We start from the raw sequence: 18,072 nt of genomic DNA on the forward strand, positions 1-18,072 counted from the left end.
ACATACGATACAGTTCCTATCAATGCAGGGGGTTCTACTGAAAGGGTATGTTCTACTGATAAGGGATTTAATAGGGTTGCCTGGCCTTTCAACAACCTTAATTCTTAGCTTAAGTTTGTCTAGGGCCCTTCTAAAGCGGTACGCCAGTTCGCCTCTAGGGGTGGTGTCGACGAACATGACGCTCTGGTACTTGTGGCTATCGTACCATGAGCTTGCCTTCCCTATTTTCTTCTTAGAAAATTAAATACTGGAATTAAATACTACATACTTTAACAAAATTTAATTAAACACAAAAAAAAAAAAAAACCACACACACACACACACACATGAACAAATAAATAAATAAAAACAAATAGAGAGAATGACACGCCCAAGGTGCCATGCGGTGAGACTGAACCCAGAACCATGTGGTTGGTAAGCAAGCTACTTACCTTACAAACATGCCTGCACCTATATGATTATCTTTTATCTTTTACTTGTTTCAGTCATTAGACTGCAACCATGCTGGGGCACCACCTTGAAGAATTTTTAGTCAAACGAATTGACCCCATATATATATATATATATATATATATATATATATATATATGTATGTGTGTGTGTGTGTGTTTGTGTTTGTCCCCTCCATCATTGCTTGACAACTGATGTTGGTGTGTTTACGTCCCTGTAACTTAGCAGTTTGGCAACAGAGACCGATAGGATAAGTACTAGACTCACAAAAGAATAAGTCCTGGGGTCGATTTGTTCAACTAAAGGTGGTTCTGCAGCATGGCTGCAGCCAAGTGACTGAAACAAATGAAAGAAAGTGAATTCTCATGTATAGAACACAAATTTGCAAAAATGTCCTGAAAATAACATAAAATAAAAAGGTTGAGGAGTTAGATGGGGGTGCTTAAACCAGAACCCTGCCAATACATACACACACCCACACAATGGGTTTTTACACTGTCCATCTACCAAATTGGCTCATAGGGGATTGGTCAGCCCAGACTGTGGTAGAAGACACCTGCCCAAGGTGCCACACAGTAGGGATCTTGGTTTCAGACTGAATCCAAAACCATGTGATTGCAAACCAAGCTTTTTAACCACATAGCCATGCCTGTTCCTATAAGGAAAACAATCTAAAGATTATGATTAAATAACTGTCATTTTTGACAACACAATTGTTCTAATTAGTAATTATTTATAATATTTAGGCCAGAAACTGTAGAGCTGTCAGAGAAAAGATGAAAATATGTTTGTTGTTCATAATTTTTTTTAAATGTTTTAGATAAAGTAAGAAAAGAAATAAGAATTTCTTACATCAGCTTGAAGCGTATAAGAATGATGAGATACTGTGATGTTCATAACTATCTAATGTATTTCAGCAAAGAGCAATGGGATTGAAAACAAAATTGCAAGGTTCTCTACCTAGGTTCCACAGTCACCTACAATGGAGACCTGCCTGAGATCAACCACATATATGGTCTGACTGCTGAGACCATGTACTGCCTATGGAGGCCCCTTTGGCACCACTGCTTTATCTCCCGGAAGATGAAGCTCCACATCTACAACAAATAAGCCTTCTCCATGAAGCAGAAACATGGTCCCTCTTGAAGACCTTGGCAAAGAGGACTGATGGCTTTGATAGCAAAGTCCTGAGAACCAGTAAGAATATCAGATGGTACCATCATGTTTCTAATAAAGATATGCATATGTGCATGCATCAGCCTGCAACTTCCCATCTCATGGCTATCCATTGCATGTGCTGGCACAGACATGTCCTCCATCTTCGGCTAGATCATCCTATTAGGGCTTTACTCTCATTCAACACAGCAACTGCAGACAGGAAGGGGTCTCGTAGCAGGCCCTGTACCAGATGGCTGGATGTGATTAAGAAAGATCTCTTGAGGATTGAGCTCACTTTGGAGGATGCAGAGAGGCTGACATGGGACCACCTGCAATGGTGGACCTGGTCAGCTCTATGCATGATGACATCTCTGGAACCACTAATCTGGGATGACCCCAGCCCCATCAAGCAAGAGCATGAAGCAAGCAGTGTACCAGTCTTGGAACTTCTCACAAACATAATGATAAATTATTTCTTACAAAAGGCAGAATTGCATGTATATGTTTTCTGAGATGCATTAGTGCTGTAGAGCTGACCAGAGAATTGAAACCAGGTCACAAACTAACTACATTGGGAAGATAAGGTTTCTCTAAGACAAATACCACTAATAAGCATAATCTTTTACTTTTTACTTGTTTCATTCATTAGATTTTACCACGCTGGGGCACTACCTTAAAGAGTTCTTAGATGAACAAACTGACCCCAGTACTTGCTTTTTTTAAAGCCTGGTACTTATTCTATCAGTCTGCTTTGCTGAATTGCTATCATCATCATCATCATCGTTTAACGTCCGCTTTCCATGCTAGCATGGGTTGGACGATTTGACTGAGGACTGGTGAAACCGGATGGCAACACCAGGCTCCAGTCTGATTTGGCAGAGTTTCTACAGCTGGATGCCCTTCCTAACGCCAACCACTCAGAGAGTGTAGTGGGTGCTTTTACGTGTCACCCGCACGAAAACGGCCACGCTCGAAATAGTGTCTTTTATGTGCCACCCGCACAAGCCAGTCCAGGGGCACTGGCAACGATCTCGCTCGAAAATCCTACAGGAGCCAGTCAGGCGGTACTGGCAACGGCCACGCTCAAAATGGTGCATCTCATGTGCCACCCGCACAAGAACCAGTCCAGGGGCACTGGCAACGATCTTACTTGGCTTGCCGGGTCTTCTCACGCACAGCCCATTTCCAAAGGTCTCGGTCCGTAGTCATCGCCTCGGTGAGGCCCAATGTATGAAGGTCTTGCCTCACCACCTCAGCCCAGGTCTTCCTGGGCCTACCTCTTCCACGGGTTCCCTCAACTGTTAGGGTGTGGCACTTTTTCACGCAGCTATCCTCCTCCATTCTCACCACATGTCCATACCAGCGCAATCGTCTCTCTTGCACGCCACAACTGATGCTTCTAATGTTCAGCTTTTCTCTCAAGATACTTACACTCTGACGGGTATTCACATTGACATTACACATCCAACGGAGCATACTGGCTTCATTCCTTGCGAGCTTACGTATGTCCTCAGCAGTTACAGCCCATGTTTCACTGCCATGTAGCATGGTTGTTCGTACGCATGCGTCATACAGTCTGCCTTTTACTCTGAGTGAGAGTCCCTTTGTCGCCAGCAGGGGTAAGAGCTCTCTAAACTTTGCCCAGGCTATTCTTATTCTAGCAGCTACACTTTCAGCGCACCCACCCCCACTACTAACTTGGTCGCCCAGATAGCGGAAGCTATCGACTACCTCTAGTTTTTCACCCTGGAATGAGATAGAAGTTGTTTCCTGTTTGTTTGCAGTCTTTATTGCACCTGAACATCTGCCACAAACAAAAACTAACTTGCTAGTTAACCTGCCTTTGATGTTGCTGCACCTCTTATGTGTCCATAGCTTGCACCGGGTACATCTTATAGAGTTACTACCTACTCCTTTTCTACATACTGAGCAGGGCCATCTACCTGAAGGGGTTTGTGTTTTATCTACCTTCCTATATATATATATATATATATATATATATATATATATATATATATATATATGGATATGTTTGTGTTTGTCCCAACACCATCACTTGACAACCGATGTTGGTGTGTTTATGTCCTCGTAACTTAGCAGTTCAGCAAAACTGACTGATAGGATAAGTACTAGGCTTACAAAGAATAAGTCCTGGGGTCAATTTGTTCGGCTAAATGCAGTGCTCCAGCATGGCCACAATCAAAATGACTGAAACAAATAAAAGAATTTTAAAAATTTGTTGTATTCCTCAGAGCAGTGGTTCCCAACTTGGGGCTCCACAAAGGTAGTTGTGGGGATCCATGAACTAAATTTAAAATTTCATATATATATATATATATATATAAGGATAAGCATATTAAAAGGGGTCAATGGGGAAAACTCATTCAAATAAAAGGGTTGGAAACCACTGCCTTAGAGGAAGAAAACTTGTATGTTGACTAAAATGAAGTTTAGAGCAACAGCTATTGTTTAGAAATATTTAGATTGTTCTTTAGGTAATTACCGAAGATTTTTGAAGTGGGGAAATATCAAGTCATTTGTAAGAGGAATTGAATTAGAATATTGTTTTAAAAACAATGCAAAGTAATATAATAAATGTGTAAATGTATTATGAAGAGGGTTAGCAAAGTGCTGGGGGCACAGAGGGGAAAATCTAAACAATGGTATTAAACTGAAACCAGCAAAATGGACGCTTTATAATTAATATAATTTACATACGATTGTTCACAAAAGAATGTAGGTAGGTGGTAAGTTTATGCTGGTCATTTATTTACTTATTGTTGTTGTTATTTAGGATATTTTATGTTTTCCATCTCTTTTCCTGTACTGAAAACAAGAGTCTAATGGTCAAAGCACTTAACCCCTTGGCTTATTCTGCACACACACACAAACACTGTAAACTTATTCCAAAGGATTTCATGGCTCGCCATTGTACCAACATACACTCAGTAAATTTGCAGCGCCTGAGTGTGTGTGCGTGCGTGTCTTTGTGTCTGTGTTTGTCCCCCACTACCAATTGATAACCAACCAAAGTTGATGTGTTTACGTCCCAGTTGCTCAGCAGTTTGCCAAATGAGACCAATAGAATAAGTACCAGCCTTACCAAAAAAGAATATGTAATGGGGTCGATTCAGTGAACTAAAAATCCTTCAAGGCGGTGCCCCAACATGGCTGTGGTCTAATGACTGGAACAGGTAAAATATAATAAAAGATAAAAGATAGTAGCCAGAAGAAAGCAAAATAGTGCAGTGCTTCCCAGTCCGTGGACCCCTGGTGGTCTGTGAACTAAATTCAAAATTTCATATATATATATATATATATATATATATATATATATATATATAAATATATGTATATACACACACATAAGGATAAGCATATTAAAAGGGGTCCATGGGAAAACTCATTTAAATAAAAGGGGTCTTTGGTAATGAAAAGGTTGGGAACCACTGGACTAGTGTTTATTGTACTGAGCATTCTGTTTTGTTTTGATTCTTTTCCACTTTTTTTTTTTTTTTTGCATAATTTATTTTTTTGTTTTTACATAAGCACAAACAAGGTTATGTCTACCCAGTTAAGTCTGAATTTTTGGTGCCGAAATTCTATAAAAAAAGATTTTTAGAAGCAAAAAACTGCATCCTAACTATAAAATTAGGAGTTGTGCCTATCTTTTGCATGACTGGTTGAGACAATAAAAAGACAAGTAGAATGCATTACCAAAGGATTTGCAATGCACTAAACAGGATGTGAACTGCATGCTAAGAAGCTTGCTCCCCAACCACATGGTTCCAGGTTCAGTCCCACTGCATGGCACCTTAATCAAGTGTTTTCTACTATAGCTCTAGACTGATCAAAGCTTGATGAGTGGAGTTAGTAGACAAACTGAAAGGAGATTTGTGTGTGTGTGTGTGTGTGACTGTCTCCTTGCCTTGACAGCACATGATAGTTGTATCACTGTCATGGAAACAGTATCCTTATTTTCCAGTCTTCCAAGACAAATTTGGTCATGGGGGAAACATTACTTTACTTGGAAACAGGTGAGGGCTGGCAACAGAAAGAGCATCCAGCCATAAAATTTTAAGTTTTGCCACACACAAAATTGTTCATGAATAATATATATATAAGAAAAAAGCCACAACTACATAACTATAGCCTTTAAACGCAAACCTTAAAAGGTTAAGTTGCGAATAAATGGCTTAATGATTCACATTAGACATGTATGTATGTTTTTTCAATCAATAAGAAATATATGATTAGTCTAATTACAAACAGTAGTTGGAGTTGAATCTCAGAAGTACAATAGATTGATAAGTTAGAGTGAGAATTGATGTTTTTGTGTACTGATTCCACAGCACTGCAAACAACAACAATTAGTGATTGTTGTTGTTGAGCAGACCCATGACCAAAGGCATTCCAGCTATGAGAGTCCCATCATTTTTTGTATAAGCGGGGAACTTGAGGGTCACTTTATCCAATGTCACATTTTCTATGAGGGGGTGCTGAAAAGTTCCTGGCTTTGGGTAAAATAAAATACAGGAGGATCAGTTAATTATGATTTTATTGAACATATTCCCCTCTCAGATTCACATACTTATTGCAGTGGTCCTTCAGTTTTTGTAAGTCCTGTAAAAGAACTCGGAAGGTTGGGCCTCCAACCAGGTCTTTCGTGATACCCTTAAAGCCAGGAACTTTTCAGCCATCCCCTCATAAAACCATAGAATGAAATCTGAGACAAATTTGGCTGCTATTTCTTATTTCTTTTTTATTTCTTTATTTCTTTATTGCCCACAAGGGGCTAAACATAGAGGGGACAAACAAGGACAGACAAACTGATTAAGTCGATTACATCGACCCCAGTGCATAACTGGTACTTAATTTATCGACCCCAAAAGGATGAAAGGCAAAGTCGACCTTGGCGGAATTCGAACTCAGAACGTAATGGCAGGCGAAATACCGCTAAGCACTTTGCCCGACGCACTAACGTTTCTGCCAGCTCGCCGCCTTTGGCTGCTGTTTCTAACAAGTGACAAAGAAGAAGGTTCCAAATATACTTGTGCTCTTAGAATACAAAATTCCTCACTTTTTATTTAATCATATAATAGAATTTCTTTGAAATTAATAAATTCCATCCACAACATTGGCTTATCATCTTACCACTTATAACTCTCTCTCTCTCTCTCTCTTTTGGCCCTTAAGCCAAACAATATTTTCATATTTTCAAAAGCTATATCTCCATGGAATTTGGAGATAATAATTAACCTTCAACCTTTCAAACAAGATGCTCACAATAATACTGATCTCACTCTCCAGACAACATTCCTTCAATAATTGAACAGATTCTTTTTCTTTCCGCCTTTTTTTTTTTTTTTTTCATTTTTGCTTCTGTTTTCTATGTTGAGGATGATAAAGATAAGCTAATATTAAATCGAGCAAGAAAACATTAAGCTAATGAGAATGTACCAGACCAATTTGAATACAGTATTAATGACTAGAACATTATAAAAAAATATATAACTATCAAAGAAAATACAGTTTTCAGACTGATAAGGGATCTGTCTATGTATGTATATGTATATATATTCTTTTACTTGTTTCAGTCATTTGACTGTGGCCATGCTAGAGCACCACCTTGAAGGGTTGTCGAATCAATCACCCCCAGGACTTATTTCTTAAGCCTAGTACTTATCTCGGACTCTTTTGCTAAACTACTATGTTACAGGGATGTAAACACACTAACACCAGTTGCCAAGTGGTGATGGAAGGACAAAAACAGACACAAAGACACATACATACATACACGCACACACAAAGGGCTTCTTTCAGTTTCCATCTACCAAATTTACTCACCAGGCTTTGGTTGGCCGGAGGCTATAGTAGAAGACACTTGCCCAACATGCCATGCAGTGGGACTGAACCTGGAACCATGTGACTGAAAAGCAAGCTTCTTACCACACAGCCACACCCATACCTATCCAGCTAGCATGGAAGGCAGACGTTAAACGATGATAAATAATAGAATTATAACTAAATGTTAAAATGGGTTCATTCATGGAAAGTCATTCTGGATGAATTTGCTTGGAACGCTGATTGGTGATGCAAATATGTATGACAGGTGTGAATCCTTCTATGTTGTGTACTTGGATTTTAAAAAAGCATTTGATAGTGTATTACATCCAAGATTTTTATATAAAGTGTCGTGTTGAACTGGATTGAAGCATTTTTAATCAACAGAAAGAAGTGTGTGTTAGTAAACAGACACAAGTCAAAGTGGATCAGTGTGAAAAGTGATCAGTCCTGGGAGCAGTTTCAATCACCTTTTAACATCTGTTCTCCATGCTGGCATTGATTGGACGGTTTGACAGGAGTTGGCCAGCTCAATGGCTGCCTGGGTTCCATTTGTCTCTTTTGGCATGGTTTCTTATTTCTTTACTGCCCACAAGGGGCTAAACATAGAGGGGACAAACAAGGACAGGCAAAGGGATTAAGTCGATTACATCGACCCCAGTGCGTAACTGGTACTTAATTTATCGACCCCGAAAGGATGAAAGGCAAAATCGACCTTAGCGGAATTTGAACTCAGAACGTAGCGGCAGACAAAATACCACTTGGCATTTCGCCCGGCGTGCTAACGTTTCTGCCAGATCACCGCCTCTTTTGGCATGGTTTCTATGGCTAGATGCCCTTCCTGACACCAACTAATTTGCATGGTGTACTAGGGGTTTTTACATGGCACCAGCACAGGTGCTTTTATGCAACACCAGCATGGGCACTTTTATGTGGCACCAGCACACGTGCCTTTACATGGCACTGACACAGGTACTTTTAGGTGGCACCAGCACCCATGAGCCAGTTTTATTTCTTGTATTTGCAAATGATCTCCCAAGGATATATAATCAATTGGTAAATGTTAACGAATTGATTAATAATAATAATAAAAGAAGTGAAATAGAACCAGTTCGTGTGTTTATTATTGGCATAACGATCCTCCTGAGATACAACAAAATTTGTTTCAACACAGGAGTTCACATCAAGAATCTTGCAAACCAAATACAAAAACAAAATCGGTAAATTATTTACAGACAATTCAAAAATTTATAACAGGGCTGACAGAAAGTTTGCAAGACAAGTTATTGAGATTAAAAAACTGGCCAAAAGACAAAAAAAAAGGAAATTAGAAGACAGGAAAAAGTTACCAACAGGTGGCTACAGAGAATCAAACCTCAGATGCTGGGTACAGGGGTCAATTCTCCGTAGTTCCCTGCTGGCAACTTGTTTCCATCTTCTAAGGGTAAATGCCCAATCTTTCTCAGCCGTTTTCACAATTATACTGCATTCGAAATTTACTTTCTTGTCTATAAAATACCAACACACTCAGCGTTTCTAAAGTTTGTTTGTAAAATGGAAATTAGAATTTAAAACAAGGATAAATGCACAGCAATGGCCTTTGATTATTGATATCTAACGAGCGAGATCGTTGCCAGTGCCCCTGGACTGGCTCTTGTGCGGGTGACACATAAAATACACCATTTTGAGCATGGCCGTTGCCAGTACCGCCTGACTGGCCTTCATGCCGGTGGCACGTAAAAGCACCCACTACACTCTCAGAGTGGTTGGCGTTAGGAAGGGCATCCAGTTGTAGAAACTCTGCCAAATCAGATTGGAGCCTGGTTTAGCCATCTGGTTTTACCAGTCCTCAGTCAAATCGTCCAACCCATGCTAGCATGGAAAGCGGACGTTAAACGATGATGATGATGATTCATGCTAGGTATCAAAATACCAACACCATGACTGCTCTTCAATGCTCTGTGAATACTGTAAAGGCAACAAGATGTGACATGGACAGTTGCAACAGAGACTACAAAGCTGTGGCCAGCAAGAAGGAACGCAAAAGTTGTTCTGACTGCACCTGCATGCCAAAATTCATCCCCACATTTTTTAACAAAGCCTTAGGCTAAATTCAGACGGTTATGTGAAGCTGCTGGAAATTGCAGTCAATTCCTGGTTAGAAAGGGTGTTGCTGGAAGGCCATATGTATGTGACAGCAGGACTAGCATGGAAAGTGGACGTTAAACGATGATGATGATGATGAACCAGACTACAAAGTGTCTGATGAATATTTAATGACTATTAAGAAAAGGATCTGAGAGTAAAAACTCTTTTGGCAGCAACCTGCCCAAAACCACTACAGGTTCTATGGTGCAAAATTCCTTCTTTAAAATGATCTGAATTCAAACTTTCTATCAAAATTTCATGTAAATTTGTTCTAAAAATCAGCTTAATGAAAAAGCTATTTCACTAAATTCTTCATTACTTTCAAACTTCACTGAGAAAAGGCAGTTTATTTCAACAGAAACTTGGTTAAGGGAAAGGTTAAAATCAAACCATTTTCTACTATTGACAAGGATAATGAAAACCATTTACCAGGGTTAATGGTAAGAGATATGAAATTTAGCCCCTACCTTACAAACACAATATGGGCTAATCAAATGTTAGGACTGATTAAAGGTCTTTATTTATTCTTTGTCTTTGGTCAGTAAGTGTTATTTCTTATTTGCTTCTATCTAGATATGAAAGGAAATGACTACTATTCCCTTCAAACTTTGCTTTTCCATTACATTTCAGACAGATTCAGCATTGAGTTGCTGAAGCAGAAATATTGTTATAGTCAATATTCTGCTCAATACCACAGATTCACTTGTCAGTTACTAGACCTTAACCCATTACCTACCAGTGATCTCATATGAGATCACTTAAAAATTACAAATTTCATAATAATCTGTCAATATTTACACATATCTAACCTTTTTGCTATATCTACTAGGTATATTTCTCTGATATTCAAATAAGGTTTGCTAATTTTTCACCCAATATCTCGCTTATTTCTATTTAAAATGTTATTTTGATCATTCCAGTGTGTTTCTTAGGCTGTTTTATGCTAGAAATCAAAGTTTCATAAAAAAATTCCAGTTAATAGAATTATGGGAGGTAATGGGTTAACCACTTGAGCATGTCCCTTAGTGGCTGACAATGATGAGCAGGAGTGGTGGGGAAGCATTATAGCCATATGTTGAAAGGGATTCTTTGGGGTATAAGTGTAACAAAAGCAAAGTTTGAAGGAAATATTCACCATTTTTCATACTTTCTAGGGCTAAGCAAATAGGAAATAACAGTTGCTAACCAAGGACAAAATTCATGTTACCCAGTGTTATGTATTGGAAATTATTCTTGATAGTATACAAAAGTTATGTGAGACTACATAATGGAATATGCTGCTGAAAAATGGTAGCTGCTTTTAAGGAAAATATGAGTGTTTTAAGAAAACTTTCGAGAAGAGGATGTAAATTAGTTCAAAAACAAAAAATGATAAAGACTTAGTTTGACATCAGAAGAAAGAAGGCAACTTAATAGAAATACATAATATTACAAATGGGAAATCAGCTTCTAATTGTTTGTGGGAGAGGGGGAATGAAATGAAATAGACAGATTAAGAGGAAATAAAGCAATCTTTAAAAATACCAGAAAGTATTTCTTTTCACAGAGTGGCTGACTCCTGGAACAAAATATCAAAATGAAATTGTTAATTCCACAATTTAAGATAAATTATGATAAATTAATATTTATCAATGATAGGCATAAGTGTGGCTGTGGGGTAACAAGCTTGCGTCTCAACCACATGGTTCCAGGTTCAGTCGCACTGCGTGGCACCTTGGGCGAATGTCTTTTACTAAATCCTTGGGCCGACCAAAGCCTTGTAGGTGTATTTGGTAGACGGAAACTGAAAGAAGCCTGTCGTGTATATGTATGTATGTATGTTTGTATGTATATATATATATATATATATATATACATGGATCGTTATGTATGTATATATATATATATATATATATATATATATATATATATATATATATACATGGATCGTTACGAAAAAGAAATACACTAGACGTTAGAGCAATAATGTATTTATAGGAAGTTAATTATATGGGTGGTCATAGTCACCGATGGTTTTGTAGCCATTATGGCCTTATGACCGGCCATATAATTAACTTTCTCTAAATGTACATATATATGTGTTTGTTCTCTACCAACGCTTGACAACCGGTATTGGTGTGTTCACGTGCCCGTAACTTGGCGGTTCAGTAAAAAGAGACTGATGGAATATGTACCAGGCTTACCAAAAAGAAAGTAATGAAGTTGATTCATTCAATTAAAAGTTCTTCAAGGCGGTGCCCCAGCATGGCCGCAGTCTAATAACTGAAACAAGTAGAAGATAAAATTGTTTCAAATTTTGGCACAAGGCCAGCAACTGTAGTCGATTACACCGACCTAAGGGATCTTTTTTAAAACGGGGGCCACATTTTTCATTAATGTTTTACGTAGTGTTTTTGGTACCGAAAGACTTTCAAACTTCGTATACTTATCTATTTTGTGTTATAGAACAGAAGAATATTTTTGTGTTCGAATTTATTTCATGTAAAAAATTGTCTTATTTCGATAATTTCAACCAATCACTGACAAGTATTCAATTGTTTACCTTTACTCCTTTTTGCTCATTAAGCGATGTAAAGCGTATTTAATCTCCATACCTTCGTTTTATTTGCTTTTTTCATTTTAAATTTGCTTTAACCCTAACCTTAACCCTAACCCTAGGGTTAGGGTTAGAGTTAGGGTTAGGGTTAGGGTTAATTGTTTCAGAATCGTTTGTTTATGTAGTCGGCACTTAATGTATATCGGCTGAATGGACGTCAGTGATTGGTTGAAATTACAGAAATACGACAACTTTAACATGGAATAATTTATGGATTTCTTTTTTTTTTAAGAAGACTAAGAGAAAAAGATGTTTTATATGACACATTCTACCAGTGTTCCAAGTTTCAAAGTGTTTCGTTAATGAAAAATGTGGCCCCCGTTTTAAAAAAGATCCGACCTAAGTACTTGACTGGTATTTATTTATTTATCTCACCTTGCAAAAAATGAAAGAAACTTCCTACAGGTGAGACGAGTTTAGACACAAGCAGAAAAGCACCGATGGATGAGTAAATAGGCTTGATTAGTTTATATCGATACTGGTAAATACAAAACTAATGAATCGATATATCACAAAAAGTATAAAAGTCGTGCTTACTGACGAATGAAAATCACTTGTCTTTCGTTTCTGTCAATAATCTCAAGACTACTTCGTTACTTCTAAACCAGGGTTTTTCAAACTGTGGTCCGCGGACCACAGGGGGTCCGCAAGGACAAGACAGGGGGTCCATGGACAGCAAATACTTTTTATGGGCAATTTGATTTTATATATGTTTTTTAATCGAAATCTTTTAATTGACAATAAACCTATTTGTTAAATACTGTTAAATAAATAAATGTAAAAATATATGTTATTTTATGCAAATATTTATGTATAAATTTCATAAGCGTTTATAAGGGTAAAGTCTGAAATATAAAGGGGTCCGCAAGTCAAAAAGTTTGAAAACCCCTTTAGAATCTTAACAGCTGCGTAGGTACGTTCACCACTTCCTGGCTCTAAATTCAAACTCGCAGAAGTAAATTTCCGTCTTTCATTAAATCCAGCATCGATACAAGTACCAGTGATATATTAGGGTCAACTCAAAACATTTGTACCTATTCCTTAGCTAAAATTGGCTTTGTGCTTATCTTTAATAGCTTTAGGCATACATCTAAGCAAACCATCAAACTTTTTATCAGATTCATTTGGTGAGGAATTAATGAGTGTCACTAATTACATGGGAAAAGGATATATGAAATGTGACACTCTAAAATAAATAAATAAAATCAAGGTACATTTTCTTATTTAGAAATACTGGGGGGTGGAGTGTTTTTTTAAGATAAGGCCTTGTGTACTTAAAAGATTATAACATAAAATTACGTGTTTATGATCAACAAAATGTCAAATTGTTTTTAATAGCAGTAGATGGTTAATTAACTTAGAACATCAAATACAAAAAGGACGTAGGAGAAATTTAATTTTCTACTTTTAATTGGAATTAGTAACAAATATTATGAAAGGAAGAGAGAGACAAAAATAACAAACCCGGACAAAGCTTTCATGTTCAAATCGAAGTTCCGCGCATATATTGGTGTATGTGTGTGTGTGTGTGTGTGTGTGTGTGTGTGTAAGTATATGTGTGTATGTATCTGTGTGTCATTGCATACGAATGTATTTGTGTGTCTATATATATACGCGCGTCAATGTGTATGTAAGTGTATGTATGTATCTATCAGTGTCTATGTGTGTATGCATGTATATGCGTCTGTGCTTTTTTTTCGGATATATGATCCACTGATGACACACACACACACACACACACATATATATATAGTATGTATTTGTGTCTATATGTATGTTTATGTATGCATCTGTGTGTGTATGTATGCAAAGGTATTTGTGTGTGTATAATGTATTGGTACATATTACATGTACATGTCAGCCACATGCAAATGCTGATTATGATACGAAATAAGACAGCACATGAGCTCAGATTGAAAGCTTAACCTTGAAATACATATAAAAGTTGGACTGTGTAAACAAGTGTTGATTATTTTATCTTCCAGTTTGATTTAATACACACACACACACATACATGCATACAAGTGTAAGTCTGTGGGTGTACATTTCCAATTTTAGCATGAAATGAATATATATATGAAAACACTAGGCTTTTCTTTTTCTTTTCTTTATTATTATTATTATTATTTTAAGTTCAAATAGAAAATAAAAACACGTGACTATATTTACACTGACAGGAGTTTTAGAGTAGAAGTTTTGTGAATGTGTAGTTATTCTCCATAGACCAGCATGTCTGCTTATAAATACATATATATATACATGACATCACAACGATTAGATGACGTTTAGCACCCAGGTCAACCGTGACTGAGTAGATTTTGTGATCGAAAGCATTCGTTTTCGTGGTATGTAGGACATTATTAAAATGTCTCATTTCCTCGTTTAAGAAGGTATGTAATGTCCATTGTAAAAGCGATTTGTCTGCTATTTCTAGCATGTCGTGCGGCTACGTAGAAGCCTTCTAATAACGTATGTACAGATAAAAATGAAGAGGTGATTTAAATAAAATAGAAGTACAATCGATGGAAGTGTTTATGCAAGTTGGCAGAAAAAAACTTTCAGATATTTATTTCTTGAAAGAATTCCGCTCAAATTAATTAAATAACTATTTGCGGTTGGTTTCAACCAAAACATACCATGATAATGTCACCAACGTTAAATAGCTTGTTTCGAGAATTACTAATAATTATCCTGGCAAGTAGTTGACATAACTCGTCCGAAACTTTATCCTTAGTCTATTTACGCTCACCATTCATTCAGAATAACAAAACGTGCAGTGTGACATTTGGAAGACATTTGGTGTTCATTAAAGATTGGAAGACATTAAGAAGACAAGCAGGCGACACAAGTTTTCGTCAAACGAACAGAATTCTATTTTTAAAAAATGTATTTTAAACAAACATTTGAAACAGATTTTGTTTGTGCCTCGAATATTTATTCCAATTCAATTGCTTTTTAATCAAATGAAATAAAAATAAAATAAAATAACCGTCTATTTTATGCGTGTATTAGAGCAAACTTGCCATAATTTCAAAAAATTACATAAACGACAGATGTTCTATCAGAGGAGGGGGGAAGAAGGCAGACGATAACGATGTCATGAAAGAGATCTAAAAAAAATCGAAATAATGTTAGAATTGGTTCAGTGAGAATTTACTGCCACACCATGGCAATCAATACAAGTAATATAGATTTCTTAGATCACAGGAGTTCAGATTTTGAAGAGTTGAGAAAGTATGTGCGACATTCATGCCTTTCTAAGTGGTTAAAACAGCAAATGGAAGTCCAGTCGTGGACTTGACTTTACAGCCATAATTTTTTTTACTAAATTACAGAAATTAATCTTACATACATACACCCATGGATAGATAGATAAGATAGATAAGACAGATAGATAAGACAGATAGATAGATAGATAGATAGATAGATAGATATGCGGGACTCTAAACTCCTTTATGGGGCTCATAACGCCACCGTCGTGAAATAATGTGTCTTGGTTTTCCCAAGAGAAGAATCGACCATTGTACAGGACTGATACTTTATCGACCTTTGCAGGATTTGATCTCGGAGCGTTGTTGACTGCGAAGCAATAATAATAATCTCACACCCTACCAATTGACCGCTTGATATTGATATATATATATATATATATATATATATATATATATATATATATATATATATATATATATATATATATATATATATATATATATATATATATATATATATATATATATATATATATATATATATATATATATATTGGGGGAGGGGATAAGTCGATTACATCGACCCCAGCGCTCAACTGGTACTTATTTTATCGACCCCGAAAGGATGAAAAGCGAAGTTGACCTTGGCGAACTTTGAACTCTCTCTCTCTCTGAAATGTACATAGATCTTGAAGTGACAATGACAGCGTACATTAAAAGTGTAAAAACTGGCAGAACGGATAAAAATGTACGCAAAGACAGAATAAAATTGATTGAAACTGGCCCCAGTACTTACCTGTAGTCAAGAATTAAGTCAGCTCTGATGAGATTTGAACTCAGAACAAAAAAAAATCCCCCAAATACCGGTGAACTTATAAGAGACAGTCCAGCACCCTTTAGTTTCTGTCCCAAATTATATTACTTTTATGGTTTCTTAATTTTGAAAGTTGGAGTCAGCCCTGATGGGACGAAAATAAAAACCGCAAGGCGTGTTATCTATTTCTAGTGCTAATTCAATTCTACGATGCACAATACTCTTCGAGCGACGATAATAAAATTAGAGTAATGTAATTTAGTTAACATGATAGAAAAATTCAGGTGTTTACTCTCTTTTACTTGTTTCAGTCATTTGACTGCGGCCATGCTGGAGCACCGCCTTTAGTCGAGCAAATCGACCCCAGGACTTATTCTTTGTAAGCCTAGTACTTATTCTATCGGTCTCTTTTGCCGAACCGCTAAGTTACGGGGACGTAAACACACCAGCATCGGGGCGATCTTTCGGTACTAGTACGCAACAACTTCTGGTCATTGCGTGCACGCATACTGATTACATGATTTATATATATATATATATATATATATATATATATATATATATATATATATATATATATATATAAAAATAGTCATTTTCCCACGATGTTTTCTAACAACTGGTTTCGTTTTCAACACATCGATCTCAGATCAAAGCCACTTACTTTGCCAAGCAAGTATGTTATTTGAAAGCGGCGATTATGGGGGACAAAAAAAAAAAGAAGAAAATCACCACGAGATGAAAGACAAAACAGATTAAATAAGAAAACGTGTGAAAGAGAGAGAGAGGAGGGGAGAAAATAAGAGAGAGACATAATAAGAGAGTGAGAGAGGAGGAGAGAAAGTAAGAGAGAGGGACATAATAAGAGAGAGTAAGAGAGGGACATGATAAGACAGTGAGAGAAAAAGACAGCGAGAGAGATTTTTTTTTCTTTATCTTATCTCTATTTATCTTCCTTAATATTTAACTGTTTGGATAATCTTAATTGATTGAAGTTTTTTCATCTCGTGCTGTATTATTACATATGTGAAATTAAACCATATTTAGAAGCATAATAATTTTTTAAAATTCCATAAGAAATAATTGAGGTAACTTACGGTTTCAGGTTAAAAAGGACATTAATCGATTGCAAGACAGACGATAAGAGTGATGAGGAGGAGAAGGAAGAGGTACTGAACAATGAAAGGAGTCTTCTTCGCCCCTCCCCCCATTACCATCACTATCATTTGGTCGGCCCTGGTCCAATGGGTACGGAGAAGAGCATGCTAATCTCTGGGCCTTTCCAGTTTTAGAATATGTACTACGTGACTGTGTGGTAAGTAGCTTGCTTACCAACCACATGGTTCTGGGTTCATTCCCACTGCGTGGCACCTTGGGCAAGTGTCTTCTACTATAGCCTCGGGCCGACCAAAGCCTTGTCAGTGGATTTGGTAGACGGAAAATGAAAGAAGCCCATCGTATATATGTATATATACATGTATGTATATGTTTGTATGTCTGTTTGTCCCCCCAACATCGCTTGACAACCGATGCTGGTGTGTTTATGTCCCCGTAACTTAGCGGTTCGGCAAAAGAGACCGATAGAATAAGTACTAGGCATCCAAAGAATAAGTCCTGGTGTCGATTTGCTCGACTAAAGGCGGTGCTCCAGCATGGCCGCAGTCAAATGACTGAAACAAGTAAAAGAGTACGTCCCGATGCAGACTTGTGGATCAAAGGCGCTCCTGCCTTGATCATCTAGTCTAATTCGTGATAGTAATTTCCCATTTGACGTTCGTAAAATCGAATTTGTTTTAGTTTCAGTTTCATTTCAACCCGATTAGCATATTTCGTGGACGCCCTGTTGCTCC

At 37.1% G+C, this 18,072-nt stretch overlaps 1 protein-coding gene across 6 annotated transcripts in view; it reads right to left on the bottom strand.

Moving 5' to 3' along the window:
• LOC106878722 (uncharacterized) overlaps positions 1–17,448 on the bottom strand; it is a 145,563-nt gene extending 128,115 nt beyond the window's left edge. Inside the window, exon 1 of one of the 6 annotated variants that reach the window (XM_089340928.1) lies at positions 17,320–17,448. The gene's annotated coding sequence lies outside the window, so the exon portion shown is untranslated. Of the gene's footprint in view, positions 1–11,783; positions 11,868–13,660; positions 14,108–16,204; positions 16,528–17,319 lie in introns of those variants that run through there. The other 5 variants (XM_089340930.1, XM_089340934.1, XM_089340931.1 and 2 more) reach the window with 5 other exon arrangements.
• Positions 17,449–18,072: the final 624 nt, after the last annotated feature.

Source organism: Octopus bimaculoides, chromosome 24 (assembly GCF_046866305.1).
Source record: "Octopus bimaculoides isolate indiv1 chromosome 24, ASM4686630v1, whole genome shotgun sequence".
Lineage (NCBI taxonomy): Eukaryota > Metazoa > Mollusca > Cephalopoda > Octopoda > Octopodidae > Octopus > Octopus bimaculoides.